Source organism: Cornus florida, unplaced genomic scaffold (genome assembly GCF_030987335.1).
Source record: "Cornus florida cultivar Cherokee Brave unplaced genomic scaffold, ASM3098733v1 CherokeeBrave_3.0.0_Hap2_Chr08, whole genome shotgun sequence".
Taxonomy (NCBI): domain Eukaryota; kingdom Viridiplantae; phylum Streptophyta; class Magnoliopsida; order Cornales; family Cornaceae; genus Cornus; species Cornus florida.
In genome coordinates, this window is record NW_026775578.1 from 46,735,960 (window position 1) to 46,747,008 (window position 11,049).

Genomic DNA, 11,049 nt, shown 5'->3' on the forward strand with positions numbered 1-11,049 from the left:
TGATATATACATATACCCATATATTATACAATATATATATATATATATATATATATATATATATACATATATTTCCTTCTATCCTAAACATAAATTAATTAAATTATATATACACATATATAATTAAGTATATATATAGCTCCTTCCATCACCAAACTATTAATTAAAGATATTTACGCAAATTAAATATTACTAAATATCGTCATAAATGGTTTCCCATAAATACTTCATATCAGTTTAAATAATTTTTCAACACCATCTCACTAAAATATCACTACAAGAAATTAGGTTTTTAGTGACGGCCAAATCTGTCCCTAAAAACCCTAAGACCATCCCTAATAATCAAATCTGACCGTCCCTAATAGTTGTGTCACAAATGATTTTTAGGGACGGTAAAAATTTTCCGTCCCTAATAAAATCGACCTTTAGGGACGGACTTACTGTCCCGAAAAGGCCCGTCCCACTTTCATTTATTAGGGACGGACTTACTGTCCCTAATAAGACCGTCCCCCTTTGATTTATTAGGGACGGTATTTACTGTCCCTAATAGTTGATATATTAGGGACTGTTTTTTGCCCGTCCCTAATACATACTTTATTAGGCACAATTTGTGTTGTCCCTAATAAGATTTTTTATTATTATTAAATTAAATTTGTGACAGTAATAAACTGTCCCTAATAGTTCATTATTATTATTATTATTATTATTATTATTATTTCTGTTTAGCTCTACGAGATTTGTCTTCTAAAAATACTATTAAACCACATCCACCTTATATATCAAAACATGGAAACTAAAAAGTATATTCATCCACAATATCATTTTAGAAAGAAAAAAATAAATTACCACCATAATATGATACCAACAAACAAGCTCTTAATCTCATGATGAAACTACAAATTCTCCAGTTTTGTAAAGAAGAGCTAAAAGTATCTAGTAACTGCTTTAACATCAAATGGTTCCAAACATCCTTAAAAATTAAAACATCATTTTAAACTGAATGCAATCATGAAAATGCAGGGAAAAAATACACTACCAAAATAGTTAGAAATCAGCTAGCTAGCCATCAAAAAGCTCCAAAATATATCTACCAAAATAATTATCTTTATAGTTCATTCAGGTGACTGTTGTGGTGCTGCTGGTGCGTGGTGCCGAAATTGCCACCATGTTGGCGGCTGCTGATACCAGCTTGGTGGGGCATGCTGCTATTGGTGGAATCGTGGTGGCAATTGTTGGTTCTGTTGTTGCTGCTAAAGGAGTTGCTGTTGCTACTCAAGGAGGTGCTGAAATGTATCCAACTTATCCTCCAAATTTGTAACTTTCTCCCTTAGTTGTGCATTATCTTCTTCAACATTTATTACCCTTTTTCTAGAAGCCTCTTCAAAAGATAAGGATACACGTTGATGGCTTGGAGCTACAAAACCATTTCCGAACCCACGACGATATCCCTTTCTGATACCTAATTGGTTTTTCACTATCTCAACATCATTTATGACAGGACTGGTACCATCAGAATTGTGAAAAACTTGTGAAAACTTCTGTTTCATTTCATCCTGAAATTAAGATGAATGTAGTGTTAAACATCAGTAGCTCAATAAAAAATTAACTATAAACTAAGTTAAGATGAATTGTTTTTTGATGTATGATATAGAGAATAGGAATGAGTGGGAGATTCGTTCTTCACTTCCATTTTTGGAAGAAAAAGAGCTAGCTAAAGCTCTTTCAGTGAAAGCCAAAAAAGGATCTTACTTATATATAGGATATCAAATTTATATTTTCTATTCCATTTAGAATTCTAAGTCCAGAGACATCAATATCACGATCTAATACAAACTTTAACAAGCATGTGTGAGGATCACAAAAAGGATCAAACAATGTCCATATACTTTGTGATGCATAATTATATGTTTAACATAAAAAAATATAATTGTCATATCAATTAACCAAATTTTATGGTCTAAAAAAATAAATTTAGCATATGTTAAGCTTGTAACAAAATCGATCCCAAAATAAAAATTAACTTGCAAAATAGTAGCACAAAACATAGACTAGTTTCTAACCCATCATAATAAAAAATAAAAATAAAAAACTTTTTGAATCAGTTAATTAAAATTGCAATTTTAATTTTAAATTGAGATTAGCAAATAAAAAAGAACAAAACCACAACAGAGCAAAAACATAACTAAAGAATATTACACAAGGAACTTAAACAACATACATAAAACATTAAGAGTGACCAGATTCAGTAGCAAACTTTTGAACATCATTTTTATATTAAAAAACATTAAGTTGGGTTCAAGTTGGCCCACCTGAATTTCAAGTGCGTTTATCCTGATGTAATGCAGCATGGCAATGTAGGCAAACAAAAATAGGAAGGATTTTATCATAATTGAATTTAAAATATGATTTCAAATATTTGGAATGTGTGGAATTTTAAAAGAACTTAGACGGAATTTAAAATTCCTTTTTACAAATCCCATTTTATTCCCAATTCCTTTCCCAACTCTAATTTCAAATCCCATAAGTATTTAGTTCGAAACAAGGCGTAAAGAAATAATTAAAGGTTCCTTGTCAAGTAAGCCCTAACCCTAACACTGATTCTTATTCCAATTATATTAGAATCAATCTCATACAATGCCCTTTTTTTTTTTTTTTTTCAGATGCCAGTAGAACTCTACAAGATTTTGAAGTTATTCTATGCACTTTATTGGTTCAGTTTACAATAAATCTGAGCCTACGCCTCATATTTATCTTTAACCCTATGCACTTTTAGTATTTGGGATCAGCATTGGAAGCCTTTTACTCAGAAAATCAAATGAAATGAACTCGAATCCATGCAATGAGTGATAGGTTATTTTAGGCTCATCAACTTGTCCCAATATATATATTAAAAAAAGAAATTTATTTATTTTTAAGTTGTGTGACAGAGACTGTAGAATAGACAACTAGGGTCAAGTTTTATTCCTTGTACTATATTGAGGCGGCATCATGGTATTCACATTTATGTGTATTTCTTTCTTATATAGCGTTGATTAGTGTGGCCTTTGTTGTGTGTATTATTGAAAGTGATTTGGCTTCAATCACATAATCTCCATAAATTTGGATGAATTTAGGTTAGGGAAGTTATTCCCATCTTGATCATGTGATGGACATTGACAGTTGATGAGCCCACTTTTGACTTCAATGTATGTTCCCACCTAAAATATTTGTTACCATTAAGTGCAAGGAGAGTTTCTGTTTCACACCCCAGAGTAAACAAGCTCAATATTTTATGTCAATAATATTTTTAAATCATTTTATTAAAGGATGGATGATCATGAAATTACTAACTCAGATAGATAGCAGAAAGGTAAATCAACTAAAACTGGATGATACGAAAAGGTAAGTTCGTATCATAGAGCAGTGATAGGAAATTCAAATTTTCAGCAGCAAACAAATTAAACCTATCGATCACTGGACAAAAAAAAAAAAAAAAAGGAAACAAATTTTTAAGTACCATGTTAATTAATTGGAAAAAATAGCATTCCCATTACTATGTTAAAAAAGTAAATTACCACAACTTGTTACACCAATGGGCTTGGACATTGTTTTTAGATCTCTAATAAGTCATTAAAATTGGTTCTTTTTTTTTAAGTGAGAAAAATTAACATTCTCACCTTGGTGGTGTGCTTCAATGTTATAATATGGGCCTATTTTCTCAGATCTAGAACTCAAATATGTAGTTAAATATGAAAGTCATTTCAAATTGGTCAATTTTTTTGGAAGCAGGCCTGGCCTCATAGTCGTGTGGATCCCACAACATTTATATTATAGATAGAAAATGATTGTTAAAGTCAACTGGAATAACACCTTATAGATGTTATCTAAAATCCATATATATAAATATTATCTAAAATCCTTATAGATGTTATCTAAAATCCTTATAATCTATTTCCGAAAAATTAAAATCCTTATAATTTGAATACTCAAATCGATCAAGTATGTCACTAATAACATTCTAATAATCCAATTCTATGATCCTAAAGTTTAATTGAACAGTTGATTTAATTTGGATCAAGGGTCCCAAATCCATATCCACGCACAAACCACCAACAAGCACAGCTCCTGCTTTTAGTTGACACATTATTATATATACACTTCTAAGCATGGTATCCAGTATATCTAATCTAATCTAATCTGTAATCTGGTAACTATGTTGATCAAAGCTACAAATTTCTAATTCACCAACAAACTCAATAAATAGCAATTATTTATTTATTGTGCTTGCCTACAAAAACTGAAAACCATATACCCAGAAATCCATATATATAAAAATGCGCTCATTCAATTTTCAAAAACAAAACCGACTAAGGTGCTGTTTAATAAAGCTAAAAATTAAGCACTGGAAAATTTTAATTACTGAATTTAAAGCACTGAATGCATGAGTTGATACATGATATTCTGCTCTCATCCACACCCAATTAATTATGAGAACCTAAACTGATTTTGTGAAAGGAATTATTCTCGTGCTGGTGCATCAGGGTAGGGTTATAGCTATAAAATGTAGAGCACCTAATGGAATGTAATCATTGGTCTCTCCCATCCCATAATGAGTACAAGATCACCAACATCACCTATGTGTGCAAATATTAAGCCTCTTTTTATATATACTGTTATAGAGCAGCACCTACGTGTGCAAATATTGAGCCTCTTTTTATATATTGAGCTGCATTGAGTGTGAGGCTTGAGAGCTGAAAATATGAGTCACTTTTAGAGAGATTAATTGAAGTTCTAAGCTAATTTAATCTCTGAAATCACTATGAGAGTGCACTAATCCACTGAAGAATTTCTGAACTTGTGAAGTAGAATTTCCTGATGCATTTATGTTGATGTTGAGGCTGGATTAAAGGGTCAAAATTGGTTGTAGAGGTTCCGGGTGCTGTGTGATGGTTGAAGCAAGCTTGGTACATTTATTTACATCTGCAGAACTCAGGTATATGCCTAATTTTGCACAGAAAAACAATATGAGTACTCATATATCAGTTTCAGCCTTTCTGGTGCATAGCCTCTAATGGACTATTTTATATTGATTACTTCTTGTATGTGTTGAGTTTATGCTTTGAACAAGTATATTGAATCATTATAGAACTCTGTTGACAAAGATCAAGACTGAAAATTGAGTGTACTTGGTTTTGAACTCTCAAACCAAACAAAACAGCCTTATTGAATAAAATAGCCTACAGAAAGTTTTAAACTCATTCTAGTTGATTCATATTGCTAGCTTTGCTGTGATTACCTTCTGAGCATATATATATAACTGGATTGAGATGTTTGGAATCAAGTTCAAGGCTGTAAGGACGTAAAATTATGATTTAGTCCCTAAGAACAAAGTTTCAGCTGAAACTGTGCTGTGACTTATTTTGAGCTGCAATTCGAAATAAACTTGTTATACACTGAAGAGTATCATTCTGAACAAGTTTCATTTATTTAGTGTTATGAGAACTTGAATCAAGGCCTACTTTCACCTGCATTTATTTAGTGTTGTAAAACTGATGTCAGTTCTGTCCTAGCACTTATTGTGCACTACAACTGTGTCTCTTGTTGAAAGAACTAAAGTATCTAATTGCGTAAGTACACTGTGAGTATGTGAAACTGTAAGAACCAGAATTAACTCAAGTTTCAGGTGATTTAACTGAAGACTAAGGTTTAAGATATTTTAAGCCTACTTGTGATCTGAGATTGTTATAACTTGCTCTATTCCCTGTTTCAATCTTTTGAGCATGTTTGTTTGGAGATTACAAGCCTTTTCCAGATTTGTAATTTACCCCTTCAATAGGCCTTTTGTAATTTCGAAACCCTAGAAAAAAACTAGGGTGAGGATCATGAAAAATGGCAAACAGGAAAAGTACGAAAGAAATTTTACTTGCCTCTACTGAGATTAGGAGGTTGGCTTGGCTAGAAACGGAAAAAACCTTCCAAAGGTTGCTATTAGGTCGTAGAGCAGGGCGCTATTGAGAAGAACAGAAGAGGTGAAGAACTGAAGATCGAGCTTTGTGAGTTGTGACGGTGGAATAGCCTAATTTCTTGTAGTGATAACCAGCTCATGCACACATATTTGACACATTTAAAAAAGTCACAAACGAATAAAATGTGTCATGAACAACGTTTTCAGAATTGTTTCATCCATCAATCCCCAGCCTCCAGTGAATTATATTTTCAAAAATTGTATAATCAAATTTAATATTCATTCCACTCCCTTTGTGGAGAAAGAATTTTCATTTATCTAACAAATTTTGGTAAATGAGAGAACAAAGTGATGAGGCTATCTCTGGATAAATTAAACAAAACACATGCAGGGCCAATTACTGGTAAAGAAAAATGGTCCTTTAAAAAAAATATCTGCAAAACAAAATATATGTACTTGATGCATAGGCTCTCTGTTTTTTTGGTAGGGAAGGGAGAAGTGGTAAAATATCATTAAAAGGCGCCAAAACAAGGGTACGACCCATATAAACAAGAGGTACACAAGAAGGAAAATAAAAAAATATGCATAATCACGATAGATCCATGACGGAGAGCATTAGAACTAAATATCTAGGTAATATAAACTTATAGAGCATTAAAATCCAGAAATTGATAAATAAACAAATAAAATAAAACATAATAAGAGCATTAAAATCCAGAAATTGATAAGTAAACAAATAAAATAAAACATAATAAGAGCATTAGAACTAATTATCTAGGTAATATAAACTTATAGAGCATTAAAATCTAGAAATTGATAAATAAACAAATAAAATAAAACATAATAAGAGGAGTAAGAAATATATCATACCTAAAATTCTGATCAAACTCAATCTTGGGTGAACAGCTAGTGGATATGACCTGCAATAAGTATATAATGGCACCAATTATCAGTTCTGAACAAGATCTTGTGCAGGAGATATTCTATGTTTTGGAAGCGAACTAATACAACCTTCAAATGGGACCCTGGCTAAATTGTTAGCATCAGAACTTCACTAACAAGTCAACTGCAAGGCTTATTCTGGTTTATGAAGGGTCGCTTTCTAGAGCATTCATAAAATTTCCTTCCTTTCATTAACAAAGGGATTGTAAGGGCCTATTTGATTTATTTTTTAAGTCACTTCTCTTAAATTTTTTCCTAATAAAAATAAAAACTATACAATCACTTTAGTATTTTCGATTGCGACTAGAAACTGAAAGACAGGATATAGAGAATATCATTCGGATGTAATAGCAATGCTGGTATTTTTAAAACTTGACTTCTTGAACAGTTCTCAAGATTTGCCTAAGGTTATGGCTTTAAAATGGAAAAGAAAATAGGATTTATGTAACCAAACCTAAATAGTTGAAATAGACTTTGTTGAGTCGAGTATGATTATTCTACACCAAATCATCCAAACACCAAAATAACAATAAATAAAAATGAAGCACTAAATAGTTGTTGTGAAAAAAAAAATATATATATCAATTTTGATCAAACTCATTCTTGAAATCTGTACGAATCAGTGATGAAACCATAAAATTATGTGTCTGAGGTGGAGGAGACCTTGAATAACAATAAGATATAAAAAAGATTCATATAACCATAATAGGGGGCTATATTAAAAATTCTTTTCGGACATAAATGAAATATGTGGCAAGATGCCATCACCCTGCTGTGTTTTGCTTGATACTTGTAATTAGCAAACTTGTCCATGGACCACCAGCATTCTAGGCTACTCTATTTGTATATAATTCCCTATTTTCTGGACATAGTGGGAAGGAACACAAATATTTTGCTGAGCCAGCATACCAAATAAAATTTAAGATAAGTTTCACTCATCAATGAAGAACATTGCATAACCCATTAAGTGCATACAAACGGTATGGATATGTAAAAATAATTACAAAACAAAGGTAAAAAAGGATAAAATAAGTATACTTTTAAATTGTGGTATCAGGTAATGTAATAAAAATCCAATGGAATCAAAAATATCAGCCAAAGTATGCTTCAAATCAGTTACTATAGCCGTGAAGTTTTTTAATCAATAGCAAATCAATCAAACTTAAGCAATTAATGATGTATTAGATATATTATGAATAAATTTTAATCAATTTAAACATTTGGTTATAACTGTATGAGGCTACCTGTCTGATTCATAAATTAGAGTTTGGGTTTATTAAAGAGATAAGAGTGATGTAGATAAAAGTTATTGCACTTGGGTAACACAAAAAAGTCCCTAATAAAGGTCTCAACAACTCCCTAATGCGATTCTTCTTGGGTTTTGGGGGATCATAGAACACAAAGGTGAGAACTATAGATGTGAAACAGGTTCAGGGGTAGTAATGGCAAGGATTAGTCAATTTTGGGTCAGATCATAATTGGAATGAGTTGAACTTAGCATGAGAAGCTAATATTGTCAACTCAAGACTCATCTAGCCATCAGGTTTGTTGAGTTCTGAATAGATTCAAGTTTATACAGAAATATACTTAGTTAAAAATGGTTTTATTATTATCATTATTATTATTAACAGTGATCAAATATCCTTGAAGAAAAGAAATTTAGATCTACCAAATGAGAAGCATCGAAAGAGAAGACTGAAACTTACTTTGAGATAGCCCTATAGCTGCGGACTTCAACTTTCCAGAATCAATGGGGGTGTACTTATCACAGCGCATATCATTCGCAGTCGAGGCTAAAACTGAGTTTTCTGAATTGGGCAACATCCATCTGCATGTTATATGTGTTAATTGATCAAAAGCAATGTAACAAACAACTACTGAGGGAAAAGTTCAGTTTCCAATGAATTCTTCCATACAGTATCACTTGTTTGTCAATAAATTTTATTTTTTAATCTACAAGCAGTTTCAATAAGTCCAGAATTTACATGACAAGTTGATTTTAGGAAAAACACATTTTCAAATTTCAATCGCAAGTATGTTTCTTCATTGAAATAAATAAATATATATATGAAAGCCAAAATCCTAATTTTCACATGTGAGCCAAAATCAGCACTGAAACCAACATTTCTAATCCAAAAATATAAGTACATCTTCCAATAATTTCATGAAAACCTCAAATTCCACAGACAAGTTAGCTATTTCTACATTATTTATTTGAATAAAACTAGGAAATTCTGAGAACCCTAAGTCTGATTAAACTAACCAAACTTGTAATCCCAAATAATCCAATATATCAGATAATACAAAAATATTGCAAGACTATGCACGCAAATATCCAAAGACTTGAATTCCACCATTTGTTTCTTTGAACCGTATGATAAATATAAACAGAATATTATGCAATATACTTGAATTATAAGCCATGTACTTGAATTATACCCCATATATTTAAACCCAAAATCTCAACTTTCACTCTCAATTCCCACATTTCCTGAGCAACCAAGCAGATTGCTCAGAATTACCAAGCCAAACAATTTCTACGCGAACTTGGTTTTTTGCACATTTTATCGGTTATCAACCAAATTTCTCACTTCAACAGAGCTAAATACCAACCTGAATTATGCCCAGAACATAAAAACCCAAAATCTGAATTTTATTTTCCTACCATTTCTGAGCAACCAAACAAAAGAGAATATATAATAGGAAGCAAAAGAAAGAAGAGAAAGGACCTCTTTGGGCTAAAGGTGACCTGCGGAAGAGAAACGTAACCCCGAAGGGGGTTCAAGGCATCGCTCGACACAGAAGAGAGACCATTTCTCTTTGCACATCTAACACTTTACCACTAAAAATTGTATCCCAAACGAAGCCTACTCCCCCATTAAAATCTATCAACAGAAACACAACAGCTCCATAGAATAATCAGAAATGACAACCCTAAATCTAATAAACAACATAATTTTTTTTTTTTTTTTTAAATTCCAAAATTCAGGAGGAATAATAATCAACAGATTGTTAAAAAAAGGCAATACCTGGGACGAAGGTGCAAAGATAGAGCCAAAAATCCCAGAAGATGAAGAAGCAGATGAGTCCTTTGAACCAAAAAAATAGAAAGCTCAAACAACCTGTATGATTTCCCACAGCGATTCAGACTCAGACGACAAGCCTTTTCCAGATTTGTAGTTTACCCCCTTTTGCAATTTCGAAACCCTAGAAAAAACTAGGGTGAGGATCATGAAAAATGGCAAACAAGAAAAGTACAAATGAACTTTTGCTTGGCTCTACCGAGATTAGGAGGTTGGCTTGGCTGGAAACGGAAGAAACCCCAAAGGTTGCTACTAGGTTGTAGAGCAGGGCGATGTTGAGAGAAGAACAGAAGAGGTGAAGAACTAAAGAGCTTTGTGAGTTGTGACGGTGGAAGAGATTTACAAATGATACAAACTTTTTTAGATCAAAAACAACGTAGTGTGATTGGCTTCCCTATGTTGTAAAATAAAATAAGTTTATATTATTTCATTTTTGCGCCAAACAAAAGAAAAATGAAGCAATGAAGCGCTAAAGTTTGGCGCTTTGTTTTTTTGGGGGGATATTGGGGACGGTCCTCAATAACCGTACCAAAAATAACCCTTTTAGGGACAGTTTTTAAGAATTTGGTGACATGTCAAGTTGCCTGTCCCTAAAAGCCTAGTATTAAGGACGGTAAAATTTGTCCATCCCTAATAATAAAATCTTTAGGGACGGGTTTTAGTCCGTCACTAAAAGACTGTCCCTAATAGCTTAATTTCTTGTAGTGTGTAAATATCTCTGATAATAAAATTGATACCATTGGAAAGAGGAAGAAAAATCCTTAAATTTGAGCTCAAGAATGACCCAATTTCGATTTAAGATGACTGAGTTATGATCGTTTAAATTTTGAGTAACAAAACAGTCAAAAATAATAGGTTAAGCTCAATCGCTACTATGAGCGCGACCACACCGAATAATTTATTTGTTAACTAGAACAAGTCAACGGTCCAGATCTGTGTGTACACCACTCCCTATGATCTGTGCTACACCAGATTAATTCCTTATTGACTAGATCACTTCTATGGTCCAAATAACCATGAACACCAAAATCCCATACACCGCACCACACTGAATCATCCATCCCTCATCATCACCATTCA

At 32.4% G+C, this 11,049-nt stretch overlaps 1 long non-coding RNA gene across 3 annotated transcripts; it reads right to left on the reverse strand.

Moving 5' to 3' along the window:
* Positions 1 to 856: 856 nt before the first annotated feature.
* Positions 857 to 10,373, reverse strand: LOC132271600 (uncharacterized). Of its 3 annotated transcripts, none has more exons than XR_009469744.1 (5): positions 9,916 to 10,373; positions 9,616 to 9,771; positions 8,593 to 8,714; positions 6,815 to 6,864; positions 857 to 1,553 (listed from the first exon to the last, which is right to left on the reverse strand). It is a non-coding gene; the product is annotated as an uncharacterized LOC132271600 (long non-coding RNA). The 3 variants fall into 3 exon arrangements; XR_009469745.1 differs by lacking the exon at positions 9,616 to 9,771 and having other exon boundaries at positions 9,916 to 10,093; positions 10,169 to 10,365; XR_009469743.1 differs by lacking the exon at positions 9,616 to 9,771 and having other exon boundaries at positions 9,916 to 10,361.
* Between the last annotated feature and the right edge of the window lie 676 nt (positions 10,374 to 11,049).